Source organism: Quercus lobata, chromosome 2 (genome assembly GCF_001633185.2).
Source record: "Quercus lobata isolate SW786 chromosome 2, ValleyOak3.0 Primary Assembly, whole genome shotgun sequence".
Classification (NCBI taxonomy): Eukaryota; Viridiplantae; Streptophyta; class Magnoliopsida; order Fagales; family Fagaceae; genus Quercus; species Quercus lobata.
Window position 1 is genome coordinate 28114207 of NC_044905.1, and position 15737 is coordinate 28129943.

General features: G+C 34.9%; 1 pseudogene; it reads right to left on the reverse strand.

Moving 5' to 3' along the window:
* Positions 1 to 6312: 6312 nt before the first annotated feature.
* On the reverse strand, positions 6313 to 14190 carry LOC115962366 (annotated as a pseudogene).
* Positions 14191 to 15737: the final 1547 nt, after the last annotated feature.

Sequence of the window (15737 nt, forward strand, 5' to 3'; positions counted from 1 at the left end):
TATCGTGTGAACAACTTTTTTTTTTTTTTTCTTGCCTAATGTAAGTCCACCTGCCACGAGATATTGACTACTGACTCACCGACCATCCATATTCCATATCTAAAATGTTAAAAATGTTAGTTATTACGACTAGACTGGGAAAATCATTGACGTAATGAATTTCTCAATAGAAAAAGTGCTTGCGTTTTAAATTTTTTAATCTTCCAAATATGAAAGAAAAGTTTAGATGTTAGTAGGATGATAAAGATTGATCATCATAGAACAAATACCACAAATTTCAAATCTTATCATATATATATATATATATATATATATATATATAGAAAAAGGCTAAATGCCTATGTCTTTGAGATAAACAAACTCAAGTGACCTTAAAATATATTGTAAGATAAACTTTAAAGACATCACAATTTTACATGTCAATATTCTAATTTTTTTTTTTAAATTGAGTTTAAATTCTACTGTCATATATTTAAACTCTCAATTAAAATTTTGCCAAATCATATTTTCTTTAAATGATAGAATTGTTTTTGTTGAGAAACAATATCTATTTAAATAAAAATTATAATAAATAGTTCCACATACAAACACAATCCTAGATTCATAAAAATATCTATTAATAATTACATAATTATATTTTTAATAATTTCATTTAAAAACACAATCATAATTGTGGGGGTCAAGATCTCAAACACAAACAAATATTTAATATATGGTCTAAGTTAAATGACTTGCACAACTAATTAATCATTAAAACGAGGTAAAAATTCCACAATAAGAAATTCAAACAACTGATTAAACCAAAGGAATAAAGATAAGATGTTTTATTTTATACAAATTGTTTTCTTGAGGAGTAGGGAATGAGCAAGAAAAGGAAAATAAAACATGACTCTCTTCCCTCTATTCTAGAGTTTCTTATTTGTATTTTTTGATCATCTTTTTCTGTTGCGACCTCCTCTTCTTTTATAAGCCTTTTTGGAGATACTTGTCTCATTTTCCATTGGTTCTCCCCCATTTTCATCACAAAACAAGACTTTTTTTTTGGGGGGGGGGGGGGGGGGGGCATTTTTACTGTTGTTGTCATATATGTATTTAATGTGGAAAAGATTACGTAGAGAACCTCTCATTAATGCGGACGTGACGATCTCTGTGATTCATATCCCTTTAGGGGGTTTCTCGAGGTATATCTGGTGAAAGCAGCATCTCAACTAAAGAGGGGGATTGGTTCCCTGAGAATCTTCCTTTATCCATTATAGGGTCACCCGTGTTTATGATCTCAGACAAGAGTTTCAGTATTGGTGGCATACCTAGAATTTCGCAAGAACCGTATGAGTATGTTTCCTTTATCACTCATAGGGATGGATCTAGCCAATCTTTTCAAGTATGATCCTCCAAGCCCTTTGGGCATCGGTTCGGAATTGAGTTCATCCCCCCTACAATAATAAATACCTTTTTTTTAGAAAATAAATATCTATTAATAACTACCATAATTATCAATTTCATATAAATGTCTATTTGGGAACAATTTATTTAGCTAAAACTAAAAACTTTTTATTGAAAGTACTGTAGATAAAGCTAAAAGATAGCTAAAACAGTACAGTGAGACCCATGAATAGTATCAAAAAGTACAATGGGATTCCTGAATAGTAGTAAAAATAAGCTGAATAGTAAAAAAAAACAGATTTTTTAAACCAATGTCAAACGTACACTTAATATTTCATACACAAACACAATCAAAATAAATGTGTATTAATAATTATTATAATTTTCAAATTTTATATTTATATATAAATTAAATGCTGCCTACCCGAGTTCTTAACAATCTTGATAAGGTTAACAGGAATTTTGTGTGGGGATCGACGGAAGAGCATAAAAAACTGCATATGGTTGGCTGGAAGAAAGTCACCAAACCAAAGTGTCGTGGAGGCTTGGGCATTCAGGAAGCTAGGGGAAGAAATTTAACCTTAGCTGCAAAATTATGTTGGCGGATGGAGAACTCCAAGAGTGGGGGATGGGCTGATGTGTTGAGGAAAAAGTACATGGTTGGGCATACTAGAAAGGCCAAGGCTCATACTAGAGCATGGAATGCAGTGAAGATAGGAAGAAGCATTTGTGAAATGGGCTCTAAGTGGACAGTGGGCTGCAATAGCCAGCTAAGTTTCTGGAATGATTAGTGGCTGAACATTTGCACAATTAGGTCCCTTATTGAGGGTCCTTTAAATCAAGGTGAGAGTGAGATGTCCATTTCGGATGTTGTTATGAACTATGGCTGGGATTTAGCAAATATCTCCTTTGTCTTCCCTGAGAACATCTTAATGGTAGTTAGAGCTACCCCTCTTAGGAGATATGCTATGAGGGAGGACCATAGGAGCTGGATATCTAGCTTAAATGGGGAATTTGACCCAAGAAATGCTTATTTATTGGCAATAGATGAGAACCTAGAGGCACCGAACTTTCATGGCAAATGGATTTGGAAACTCCAGATTTTGCCAAAAATTAAAATTTTCCTTTGGAAGTGCTTACATATGAGCTTACCTGTTAAAGCCATCTTGTCCCATCGTGGTTTTGGCGATTTGTGTGGCTGTGATAATTGTCAGATGTGGAGGAAAGCATTTCCCATGTTCTGAGGGACTGCCCGACAGCTAAAAGCTTTTGGGAGCATTCTTGCTGCCCTGTTAGTCTCAAACTATCATTCACGGATGACCTTGAGTCATGGATCAAAAAGAATGCTTTAGATTCCTCTAAGGCACTTGATAAGGATTTTAATTGGAAAGATTTTTTTCTGCTTGGTTTGTGGAATCTGTGGCTCCAGTGGAATAGATTGGCCTTCAAGCAGCAACCAAATAACCCAAATTTGTTTCAGGTCGTAGAAATGCAAGCTCGTGAGTTTTTGTACTGTGTGCTGGAGCCTACCACGGGGAAGGATAGGCAAGTGCGCCAGGTGAAATGGCTGAAGCCAGCAGAGGGTTGGCTTAAACTCAATACTGATGGTGCAGTTGACACTTCTAGTGGAAAGGCAGGGTGTGGTGGTTTGCTTAGAGATAGCGTCGGTCAATTAATTGTGGGTTTTGCAAAAACCATTAGTGCTAGCTCAAGTATAGCTGCGGAGTTGTGGGCCTTGAGGGAAGGATTGGGGCTGTGTGTTGAGAGGGACTGCCATGCTGTGGAAATAGAGCTTGATGCAACCGCAGCAATCTCCTTAGTTTCTAGCAATGTCAATACTAATGGAGACTTGTCTGGTCTTGTTGATGATTGCAGGGTGTTGTTGCTACACCTGCCTCAAGCTAAATTGTCTCATTGCTTCAGGGAAGCAAATTTTTGTGCCGATGCCTTAGCTAAATAGGGATCGGCTTCTGATGTGCTGTCTTTTGTTTTTGGTTCCCCCCCCCCCCCCCGCTATATCACAACTGCTGTATTATGATAAGATGGGCGTTTATCGTCCCAGACTCTGTAATGTTGCTGTTGTTGGCAGTGTTTCTTAGTTAATGTTAATTCCTTTGTTCACCAAAAAAAAAAAAAAAAAAAAAAAAAAAAAAAAAAGAGCTATCATTTGGAACGGACGCAATAGGTTGAAACTCTCTAAAAAAAATAACATCATTTTTTAGATAAAAATATAATTTTTTTTTTTTTTTTTTGGTTGAGAAAACAATATAAAATCATATTTTATTAAACTTTGTGCGCAGTGCATGAGTTGTTGAGTGATTTTCTGATAATATGTATTGTTATTGTCAAAGTTTGTTTGTCACCATCTTTTTTTGTTTAATTTTTTAGCTTATTTTATTTAGAGTAATACTACAGTCACAAACTATTTACAATATTTTTACAAAATGTTGACGTGACAAACCTCTTATTAGTTTTCATCTAAACCTTTTTTCATTTATCAATAATTATTCACGACATCAGTAGTTTGTAAAAAAAAATTGTAAAATAGATTGTATCTCTAACATTATTCTTTTATTTTTGTAGATTTTTATAAAACCTCACTCTTTCCATTTTCAAATATAAATATACTTTAATTCACTTTGAACAAAAATAAATTAATTAGTGAAAAGTCAAATGAATTGATTCCAAATAATAACTAAGTAATTTTTTTTAATAATAAATAGCATCAAGTCCAATGATACCCTCCATATCGTTCTCTAGTTACAGATCATTCCCGTGTGATTAATCTTTTTTTTTTTTTTCATTTACCTCTTTCTTTATTAAAAATAACAATAACAATTTCGTGACCACCGCACACCCTTGGTGCATTAGTCACTCTACAAGTATAAATGCTTGTGGGATGTGGAGGGGTAAGGGCCGGGGTTCAAGTCTCCAGGAGGGAGACTCACATACATATACACTTACACTGTGTTTGGTTAGGGAGAATTTAGGGGGGGGGGGGGGTGGAAAACATAGGAAGGGAGGAAAACCCGAGAGAAAATTTTCTCTCCCGGGCCCACAAATTTCATCCTCCCAAATCGGGAGGAAAAGCCTGGAGAGAAAATGCTCTCACAGCACTTTTACCATAATACCCCGTTCTAGAATCAAGTAAAAAAAAAAAAAAAAAAAAAACCAAAGAGAGAGCACTGGAGAAAAAAAGGAGAGAATGAGAGCGCTGGACGGCTGGAGTTAAGTAAAAAAAAAAAAGAGAATGAGAGTGCTAGAGTCAAGTTTGATGATTCCTTGGAAATCAGTAGGTTGGAAGCCTCGGGCGCTGATGATCTTAGGGCTTGATCCTGAAAACAAATACTAAGTTAGAGGGGACCGGCCAAAAAGTCCTCCGATAATAAAGTTAGTGAATTTGTAATTCCAAGTAAAAGGAAGTAATTTCTAAGAAAAGTGTCTGAATCATCTTTACCTTCTCATCGATGAATGCTTATATAGCATACGTGAAACGATTATCTGTTTAATAACTGTTCCTATTGTCGAGGAGTCCGGAGGATTCGGAGGTAACTTCCATAACCGCCATGGAAGTTACCTTATTTGAACTTGTGTTCCGTAATGGTTAATGGAGAACTTGGCACATAGTAGTTCAACTCATCCCTTACGCTTGGTAGAGATCAAAGTCGTTCATAGTCTAACATGTTCAACCCAATGAACTCGTCCATCCTTTATTAAGGACGGACAAGGCCATTAGGAATGACTTTTCCTTGTGCATTCATTTTTTTCCTAACTTCGTGTAGAGCTCGTCCATCCAAATGATTCTAAGGGTGGACAAGCTTTTCTTGATGACCTCGTATGTCCAAAGATGAACGAGGTCATCAAGGGCGCTTGGGACGATCACCTCATGTGTTTGGTTCGCCCCAGTTGGTCTTCCATTGGACGAGCCATAAGGACAAGTTCAGGAGTTGGTGTTTTTTGTAACACCATCAAAGTTTTAAAAAAAAAAAAAAGGAGAGAGAGAGAGAGAGAGAGAGAGAGAGAGAGAGAGAGCGCTGAGAAAAAAGAGAGAGAATGAGAGCTGTGCTGAATGAGGAAGAAGATAAAAAAGAAGGGGGATAGGGATAAGGAAGGACAACGTGTGGAGGAAAAAAAAAAAAAACTTATGGATGAAATGAAAGTTGGGAAAAAGGGAAATAATATAATGAATAAAAAATCCTAATTGAGAAATGTTACCACAATATTTTCACAAAAAATTTCAGTAACAAATTGTTATTAGCTAATATTGGTGAGTAAAAAAATAATTTCAATGATGAGTTCAAATTAGAATTAATAACAACTTTCCACATAAATTTTGTTGTGAAAATATTACGAAAAATGTTATGAACGTAACACTTCTCATTGAAAAATATAATTGTTTGTAAATTTTATATTATTTAATAAGTACAAATAAATCTATTTCTTACCTATTATGTAATAAGGGTATAATAATCAATTTATATAAACTATATTTTCTATCCTCTCATTTTTCTTTTCAACTAAACAAAAGAGTTTTACACCCTTCCACTTTTCTACCCCTCCAACTAAACGCACACGAAGGAAAACTAAATATTTTCTATCCTCCTAATTTTTCATCCTTCCACTTTTCCACTCCTCCAACCAAACAGACCCTTAGATTAGGTTAGAGTAGAAATTCGATCTTGCATTAAAAAAAAAAAAAAAAAAATTGCGTCTACACCACACACACACACACACACACACATATATATATATATATATATATTTTTTTTTTTTTAACTTTTCGAAATTTTTACTATAGCTTCCAAAAGCTTGGACCAAATTAAAATCTTGATTTTTCTTTTTTTTTTTTGCTAACTTAAATCTAAGTTCGCAAACTTTTTTTTGTTGACAAATGCATATGTTCAATTTAAGGTGTCAAAATAGGCGGGCGGTAATCTGCCCAACTAAAGAGGCAAAATTTTCTTATTCTTTGCTCTTTTACATATGATTACAACAGATGATAGCTGCGTATATATATATATATATATATATATATATATATAAACATAGTGTTACAGATGGCTTATGTACTTAGCAATAAATTAAGCTTCATCCACAAAACCTCTCCTATGGTATAAAGGAGTAGCCGCCAATCTTAAAAGAAAAAACTCTAAAATCTTCAGTCATCTACGAAACTGTATCTAGCCTGCTCCTCTGTGCTTAACAAAATGTTTTTAGCAGCCCAACCAAGTCCCAACATTTGTTCATTCAACAGAGACAAATCCCTTTGGGCACATCTCTTGCTATCCTCTATCACTTTGAACCATTCATTGAGAACAAAATCAAGCGAGTCACCATCTCCAAGAATGTTTTCCCACCAACTGCTCACAAGGAAGGCCTTACGGACGTAGCATGCCTAAACAACATATATATTATTACAAATTACACCAAGTGTAAGATTATTGAAAGTACATAAAGGGAAATTAGCCATAGACTAGGTTTCCATTCAACCAGCAATAGTAAATAAATTAATGAAATGGCAATGGTGTGCGCTTTACAGAATCAAATATCAAAGCTCTTAAAAAAAATTCCAGTTACCTGCAACAAACCCATGATAATATCTACAGCCCCAGCCCCTTCCCGTAGACAAAGAAGTATACCATGCTACAAGTTCATAAATAAGGGGACAAAAGAAAATGAATTTGTTAGAACATCTCTATAGGTATGGTGCTCCATGATTAACTATGTGACAGCCTAGGTCATAAGTTCCCTGATATACTCACCTGCTTAGTTCTTTTTGCTCCTTTGCAGAAGATCTCCATGCATATAAAGTAATAATCCTCACCACTTGAATATTGCATTGCCATCATTGACAACTTGGGTATCTGATCCTTCGGATTTAAGCACCCTATTCTGATGGGCCATATTGTTTTATCTAACTCAAACCGCAATAATTGGGTATAAGCTTTACTATTGATGTGCACTAAATTCTATAGCAGTATATATCATAGCATTATACACAGCTAGAGAAACACAGTAGTGAGACCTCAACTTTGCTCCACAAAAAATCAATTCCTTCCTCTTTACTCACATCTGCAGGTGAAGGCACATATCCTGACTCAATCCAAATATTTAGTATGATCTCAAGTCTATCCTGAACATAAAAGTGAGGTTACAGTCAGATCATGAACTTCATAATTTTATGAAGAAAAAAAGTATTAACACATGTAGTAAATTTTCTGAAAGCAAAATTGTCCACGGAAGGATCATAGCCTTTCCCCCTGTTCTTTTTACCCACTACTTGAGCCCACGTGTCTGGGTGCATATTATGATTTGTAACATGAAGGAGGCTATTTAGTGTGAGCCTTAGGAAGCAAAATCAAATTGAACCTAGGAGCAGTGACTGAAGAAACCTTTCAACCTAAAACCAGGGATGTAGCAAATGCAGTCGAACACTTATCTTATGTGTAAGCAAAAAGAAAAGCCAACGAGTAAAGCAAAGGCATTTGAATATGACAGGATAATTAGCTATTAAATGTCTTTAATCTAACGTGGACAGAAAATTCTACTAATAAGTTCCAGCTGTCTAAAACTGGCCCACTGAGCAAAAAATCTGGATAAATAATGGGTGTGGGTCATGTTTATAGCACAGATGGAGGACAGAATCCTGTGTACCTATGAAGTTTCCCAAAAGCAAAAACACATTAATGTAACCAGTCAATTCAATCACTTAAACACTCCCTGGTCTTATAAAACTAACACTAACCCACCTTTGTTAGTGTCTGCAGATGGACATGCTTAAGCCCCTGATATATTCCGAAAAGGTCAACTGCTGAGAAAATGGGGTATATATCAAAAGGTAAACCTGCTTGCAAGCTTCAACATTATGAAAACATTGAAAAGTCAGGAAACCATGGAAGCACAATTTTCTATAACGAATATGGTACACATGCCAAGCACAGGTAAAAATAACATGTAACATTGTTTCTCCTATAAATAAAAATAGGTACCATTCACGTTTTATAATTTTATTAATTAATCTTACTCAAATTTAAGACAGCAATTTTCAATTTCAAGATTTTACTTTCATATTATGAATGAGAACCTTTAGTGACAAGCCAATGGAAGTCAATATAATCATTATCAGTACCTAACTGATAACATACCAATGAGGCAGGATGTTATAATATAGTTTAGCAAAAGTATAAGCAGACAGTCACACCCATGTGAAGGTTTTAATATTACTTGGTTTCTAACTCATAATAAGATTTAATTTAACAATATAGTGAGTTCAAAAATACAAATGGGAAGAAAACCTTTGATTGTTCTTCAGTAATATTTTCAGAATAGCAGCAAGCAAAAGGCCAAGGTTATCAAAGCACACTGTTTGAATCTGAAACCCATACCAAAAATTAGGATATAATTCCATGTTATCAAAGAAATACAAAACATGCTAGGGAAAATTATAACAGACCTGTGCCTTTGCAGAAACTTCACCAAGGTTATCTGATATTGCAAAGCTTCGGCAAATAGCTGTCTGCTTAAACAAAGTAACAACATTAAAACTACATATAAAAAGCTGGAATATTCTGTTACAAGCAAAAATGCTTTCCAAAGCACGGTAGTCTCTTGATTAATTATGAAGCAGGTAAGTCAGTAAAGATTTATCCAAGTATGTCTTAAATCAAGCTGTAAACCCGCCATACTGTTGTTAGATATTTAACTTTGAAGAAAAGTTGTTTCTGTTTGAAGAAAATAGCAAAGCATTAACAATTATTTTTCAACTTCTGAGGTTGAAAACAAATGATCAATACAAGAATACCTTTGATAGAACAACAGGCTGCCTTATACATATTTAATGTATAAGTAATTAATATCTCTAAACATGGCCTGAAACTGCTGAAAATTTTGAGTTATCTTTAAAATAGACTTTGGTCCACTTCTTTAATAATATTGATGTTCTTTTCAAGACAACAATATTCTTTATGCTTTTTTTATTATTGGTACTTCAATTTTTTCCCTTTTCCCGCTCTTGACACTCATTTGATTCATTTTATTGCAAGAGATAGGGTATCTAATGGTGCAATGTTTTCCTTGAATATAGCATGGACTCTCAAAAAGTAGCCATAATTTTTTTATGGCCACATCTGTCGTCAAGCTTATAGCATTTAGACTATTCTTTGACTCCAAATTAGTACCAAAAAAGGAAATAAAGCAACAGCAAATACAGAGGAATATTATTGGAAATATAACAAAGCATTAACCTGAGAAAATTTTAGCAAAGAAAAGGGTTTTTTTTTTTTTTTTTTAAAGTTATGTGACACTGTAACATCTACTGTTCCCGGCTCCAGCAAGTAATATGATAGCAATCAACAGAATTTCTTTTTGAAGATATGACAATTCTAGTTACAAGAAAAGGGCTTGAGCCTTGAGGTCTAAATACTTACATTAGTTGCTAGGTAGGATGCAAGGCTTATTTGTTTGGCAATGTTGGCAACAGATGCAAGAAGCAAAAAGTACTGAGGAAAGACAGGAGTCAGCAGCTCCACTCCAATGCTTAAACTGAACATGACAGATGCTGAGAACCTAACTCTCTTCAGACAGGATAACAAAAAATAAATGATCTGCCAAAGCTATAGATTTCAAATTCTAGAGAATACAAACAAGATTTCCCATCTTGCAGTTCAACAATAACTGCCAATAAAGAGGCTTATATATATAAAACCAATTATATAGAACATTTTAACTGAATTCTAATGGAATAGAAGTCATACCTTCAAATTGGTATCAAAAGCAGATGCTAGGCCAGCAGTCTAGATGCACCTACTTAGCCGTCCAAGTCCATCCTTCAAGACCCAGTTAAGGGCAGCAGCAGAGGGAAGTGAACGAGAGTACCCAATTCCTATAGCCGTAACATTGCCTGATATCAGTACATTCTAAAAATACTTAGAAACCACACATAGCAAGTCTTCATCTCAACAGTAAAAGGGTTTGGGAGAAAGCACTGAGCAGAGTTTCAATAAAACACTTATAACTTTCTATATGACTTGGTGAATATTCTCAAACTCACCAAACCTGATAAACACAATATCTGAATTGTTTCTATACTTCAAAAGACTTAATACTCAATGTATATCAACAAGTATCCATCAAAGCTTTTAAGTTCAGTTCAAACGCATAACTAAAGAGGTTTAAACTATTTCTCTAAATATAAACATATTCCAACAACACCTTTACACCATAATCATAAAAATTCTATACAAACAATCACATTTGAGCTCAAGGCACCATATATGCACAATTAGCCCAAAAGATAACACTTAATCCAACACCATTACCTTTAAATTTCAATACAATTATTCAACCCCAATATATATATATTTTTTAATATTGTAATTCAAAATTTTATTACCTGAGTGGCAAGCACCTGGAGTGCCAAACTGAAAACCTGGTGTAAAAGCTTCCACTTCACATAGTCCTTGTAATTTCCACTAACTTGCTTTGGAATAAAGAAATCCTGAACAGCTGAACTACAAAGTCTGAACATTTTCCGAAACCCATCATCAAAATCAAACGAAAATGATGACACACCGCCATCCACACAAACCAATTGCAAATGATTCCCATCCCAGAAGTACCTAGAAACACTACCAGACCTCCGAATCACCACCGAGAGTCGACTTGGAGGGGCAGGTTTGGGTTTGGGTCTTGGTAATAGTTCAATGTCTTCCTCAGGTTCATAGCCGAGCGGGATTCTCAATGAATTGGTTAGGGTTAGGGTTTTGAATCGGTTTTGGGGTTTATAATAAGGAATTGATTTCCTGGTTATGCAATTGGGTTCCAGAGATTTCCATGGAGGTGGAAAATGGTGGGAATTGTAGGCTGTGTAGAAAGTGGATTGCATGAGAGAATTGAGGGCGTGAACTTAGTTTTACAATTTGGGGCAATACTTTCCTGCCAAAACTCAGTGTTTTTCTTCTAATGGTTGTGGTTTATGAGGTTATCTTACCATGTATTACAGTATACTCATTGCCTACTATGTACTGCACATAGCTGGAGCGAAAAATAAAAAACAAAAAGGTATCATCAGAGAAGTTAATTGAGTGGCTGCTTATATAAATTACTAGAATAAATCAATTTTAAAGCATTGAACAATAGAAACCTAAGTACGAGGTCAATTTAATATGTGTGTGTGTATTATTTTCAAAATTTTAGTAGGTTGTGCTATATCAAGAACTTGTTTGTTTTAGTTTTCTGATTTTATCTTTAAACAAAGTGAAATATTAACTATTGAAATCAACACACCTTTTTTTTTCCCAGTACTACCCATTCCAAAAGGTGGCTTCTTGTCCATCTATTCTTTTGGCTCACTTCCATCCTCTATGCAAATGACTCAGACAATTGCCAAATGCATCAGTGCTGACCATGTAGCACAATAGTTTGATTTCACTAATTATATAAGACAAAATACAAAAAAGTATTGCCATAGAGAAGGTCAACCCTATGATATATCAAAAGTCCAATTTTCAAGAACAATCAAAGGAATTCACTAAAAAAAAACAATGCAAACAAAAAAGGAACAAGGTGAGCCTAAGGTGGATGATTAAAAAGTCAAGACCAAGGAAGAAAACACGTTAGTGCTATAGGTCAATTTAACAAGCATTTGAAGTTATAAACCTTCCAAACCATTTACTTCTATCATTCCAAACAACTTTAATGATATACGGGAATAAATTCTTTATTCTTAATTCCAAAGATGATTGAAGAGTCAAAAACACTAACCATTACATTAAAAATAGTTTAACATAGAAATTAAAATTAAAGAAAATGTTTGTAATCCACAAATGAAAAGGCCTTATAATAATACATTAAAATGTTCACAGCCAACAATATCCACAAATGATTGTTGTTTTTTATTTTTTGCTAGGTAATTGTGGGGGATAGAACCACAATACAAGAACACAATAGGGGCCTGGTCCCAGTTGCCAACTGGCCTAAAGGCCATTGGCGATTCCTACTCATTATGAGTGTAAACCAGCTCAAATAAAGGGTTGTTTTTCATAGGGCAGTAAATTCAACTGGTATGAACAGGTATATGCATGCTCCACAGCCCCACCAATATATCACATTAACATGAAATCATTTAAATGGGATTGTAATTTGCTTTGATTTGATTTGATGTGCCTTGAAATCTAGTTGCATCATGGACGGCCAACCCCAAAAAGGAGACAAATAGACATTTACAAAATTTTATATTTTCAATCTAATGAGATTATAGACTCATCCAAACATAAAACATCATCCTTCTTAACCTAGACCACCTAATTCCAGATTATCTACAATAAGAAAACATAACAGGAAAACAACCAAAGTGATCAATTTCACATGATACCAGTGGCATCAATCATGTTCATATAGCATGTGAGGTGTATCACATCAAAAAAAATATAGCAATAGCCCAATAAGCCTAATTGGATTTCGCAGGAGAAAAGGGAGACAGCCTAGTTTTACCGAATGGAAACCTCTTGGCAAACAACCCAAACAAGAGAAGACAAGGAACTTCATCTCAATTTAAATTATATGGAAACAAATTTGTTACCCACAACACTCTGATCAACCAGTGCCCTGTTCCCTTGCCAATATGATATATTATTGCTCAAGGAAATCAAGGTATCAATTATTTTTCGTGAGATAACACTAAATCCACAAATAAAGTTAGCTGTTCATGAAACATATTACTCAAATTTTATCAGCAAAAGCTGAAACTTGTATTTCCTTCTTAACCAATGAAGAATCAAGATAGAAGACAAAAGATAGATAAAGCATGTTATATGGAACCACATCATGCACTAAAGATTTTATACCAATTACTTTTCGTGAGATAACACTGAATCCACAAATAAAGTTAGCCGTTCATGAAACATATTACTCAAATTTTATCAGCAAAAGCTGAAACATGTATTTCCTTCTTAACCAATGAAGAACCAAGATAGTAGACAAAAGATAGATAAAGCACATCATGTACAAAATATTTTATACCACCTTATCTTCCCCACTGCCTGTTTCATGTAACCTATAGCCTCCAACAACTATCAATCTCAATACAGCGTAACATAAAAAATGACCAAATATTATTTGTTTGGAATTTTCAAAAGAACTGAACTGATACATCAGACCAGTTAAGGAACTCACACAAGTAATGAAGATAATAATTGGTTACGAAATGAAAACTCCAAAGTCCAAATCCACTTTTTGTTGTAAAATCAGAAGCTCAAATGCCAAGATTGATTGTGAAATATTATAGGCTTTAGAAAGATCTCCAAGCAAATAAAAGAACAAAGAAAATCTGAAAGAAAAGTAGACACAATCACACAAGAGAACTGGTGCGGACACGAGGTACAAGCCCCCAATTACACACACGTATAGGAGGAAGAGCAAAAAGAAGACGGCCCAAGTTCTGGCCTTATGGATGGAGCCTATTAGTTATTGGGCTTGAGACTAAGCAAGCCCAAGCATTTAATAATTAGGGTTTCTTTATGCATTTTTATTGTTAATTATTTTAAGCACTTTTTCTGATTATTGTAAGACAGTTTTTGAGAATTATTATAAAAAAAAAAAAAAAACATGTTTCAGTTTTTGCTTGGTGCTGACTCCAAGCAGCTCTTAGGTGCTAACTCCTAGGGTTTATTTTGTGGTTTACTTGTTCCATTGAAATAGTGTTGTTGTCCTACGTCAATTTTGGTATCAGAGCAAACTTCCGGTCCATACAACACAACCGTAGACAACCACTTGAAAGCAAAACCATCAAAAGAGCAAAATAGCCAAAGATGACAGTACCTTTCAAGTTTTTGCCCCATCCCAAACCAGCCCTTGTAATCCATATATTCCCGCAAGCCCCACATGAGTTTCCCATCCCCAAGCCAACAAAGAAGCCAATAGCGCCTCCCAAGCCTATGACCACCTCAGATCACAGAACCCACAACCCACAAACCACAAAAAAAAAAAAAAACAAAAAAACAAAAAAACAAAACAAACAAAAAACAAAAAACAAAAAAAGGAAAGGTGACCCACGCAAGCCCATCATCTACCGAAACCCACAGATCAACATTTAGCTGCCGCCGACGCCATCACCACCGCTGAGGACGTTGACCACCTCCATGTCTCGCCACCGCTGTCTTCCTCGTCAATGCTAGCGCCCCCATCGTCACACCGCCACAGTCGCCGGTCCCTAGCACCGCAAGCCCATCACCAGTCTCTTTTAGTTTCTATGGTCTTTCTTTTTAGTCCATGGTTTGAGTTCCTTTTAGAGTCTGTACTTTGAGTTTCTTTTAAGTCCGTTTGAATTTCTTTTAAGTCTATGTCTATAGTGTCTTAAAGAAGCAGTGTATTTTATTATTTTTGCAAAAAAAAAAAAAAAAATCAAAGGGAAAGAAAGTATTGTTACTGTGACAGCCCATTGCATGTATTGGGCCTTTAAAGTGTTCATCCATAGGTACACTTTTCCAAGTAAGATCCATTCACTTGAGGACCAAAGCCCGTGACTATCTAGTGCAACAAGTTGGCCACTGACCAGGGTACAACTCTTACTCTCTTTTTGGTGGGTTCAATTTTGTCTCATTGAAAGATATTATCTTTATATTTTTTATGTGCATACCCCACTGGCCTACCCATTTTGTGCTTAAGTTAGCTATTTCATTATTTGTGCTTTCTTTTAGTACCCATTATAAAAATAAAAAATAAAAAACCAATTTCTTTGAAATATTTGATTCTCATTATTAATTGTGGAGTTTATTGGAAATTGACTTTTATTTGGGCTATCTCTTAATATTGTGAACACTATCACTATTTGACTGCAATTTATTCCTTTAATTCATTGATATAATCTCTACATGCACTTTTGTTTGACCTTAATTTTACATTAAAAATTGGTTACTTGAACTTTTGTGAATCTCAATTGCATTCATAAATATAGTATGCCTGCATCTACGTAGTGGTCGCATCATGTCAAACTCTGAACATCAATCCACTTCCGAGCCTAGGCCCTCCTTAGAGCAAATCATAGAAGACCTAGCAAAAAGTGTCCATAATTTATTGAATATGGTTGAGCGAATTGAAGCATCTCAAAGAGAGACCATTAACCATGAAGGAGATAACATGCTTAGGCAAAATAACCACGATTACTTTAATAGGGCTCCAAACTTTGAACTTGATCACTATAATTACAATGACCCTAGGGATTATGATGATAGGATGTTCAAGGAAAAGATCCTTTGATGGCTGCCTAGACCCATGGGTTTTCACTGATTGGTTACATCAGATAGAGAAATTCTTTGACTACTACCATTGGACTGAGAATAAGAAAGTGAGGTATGCCA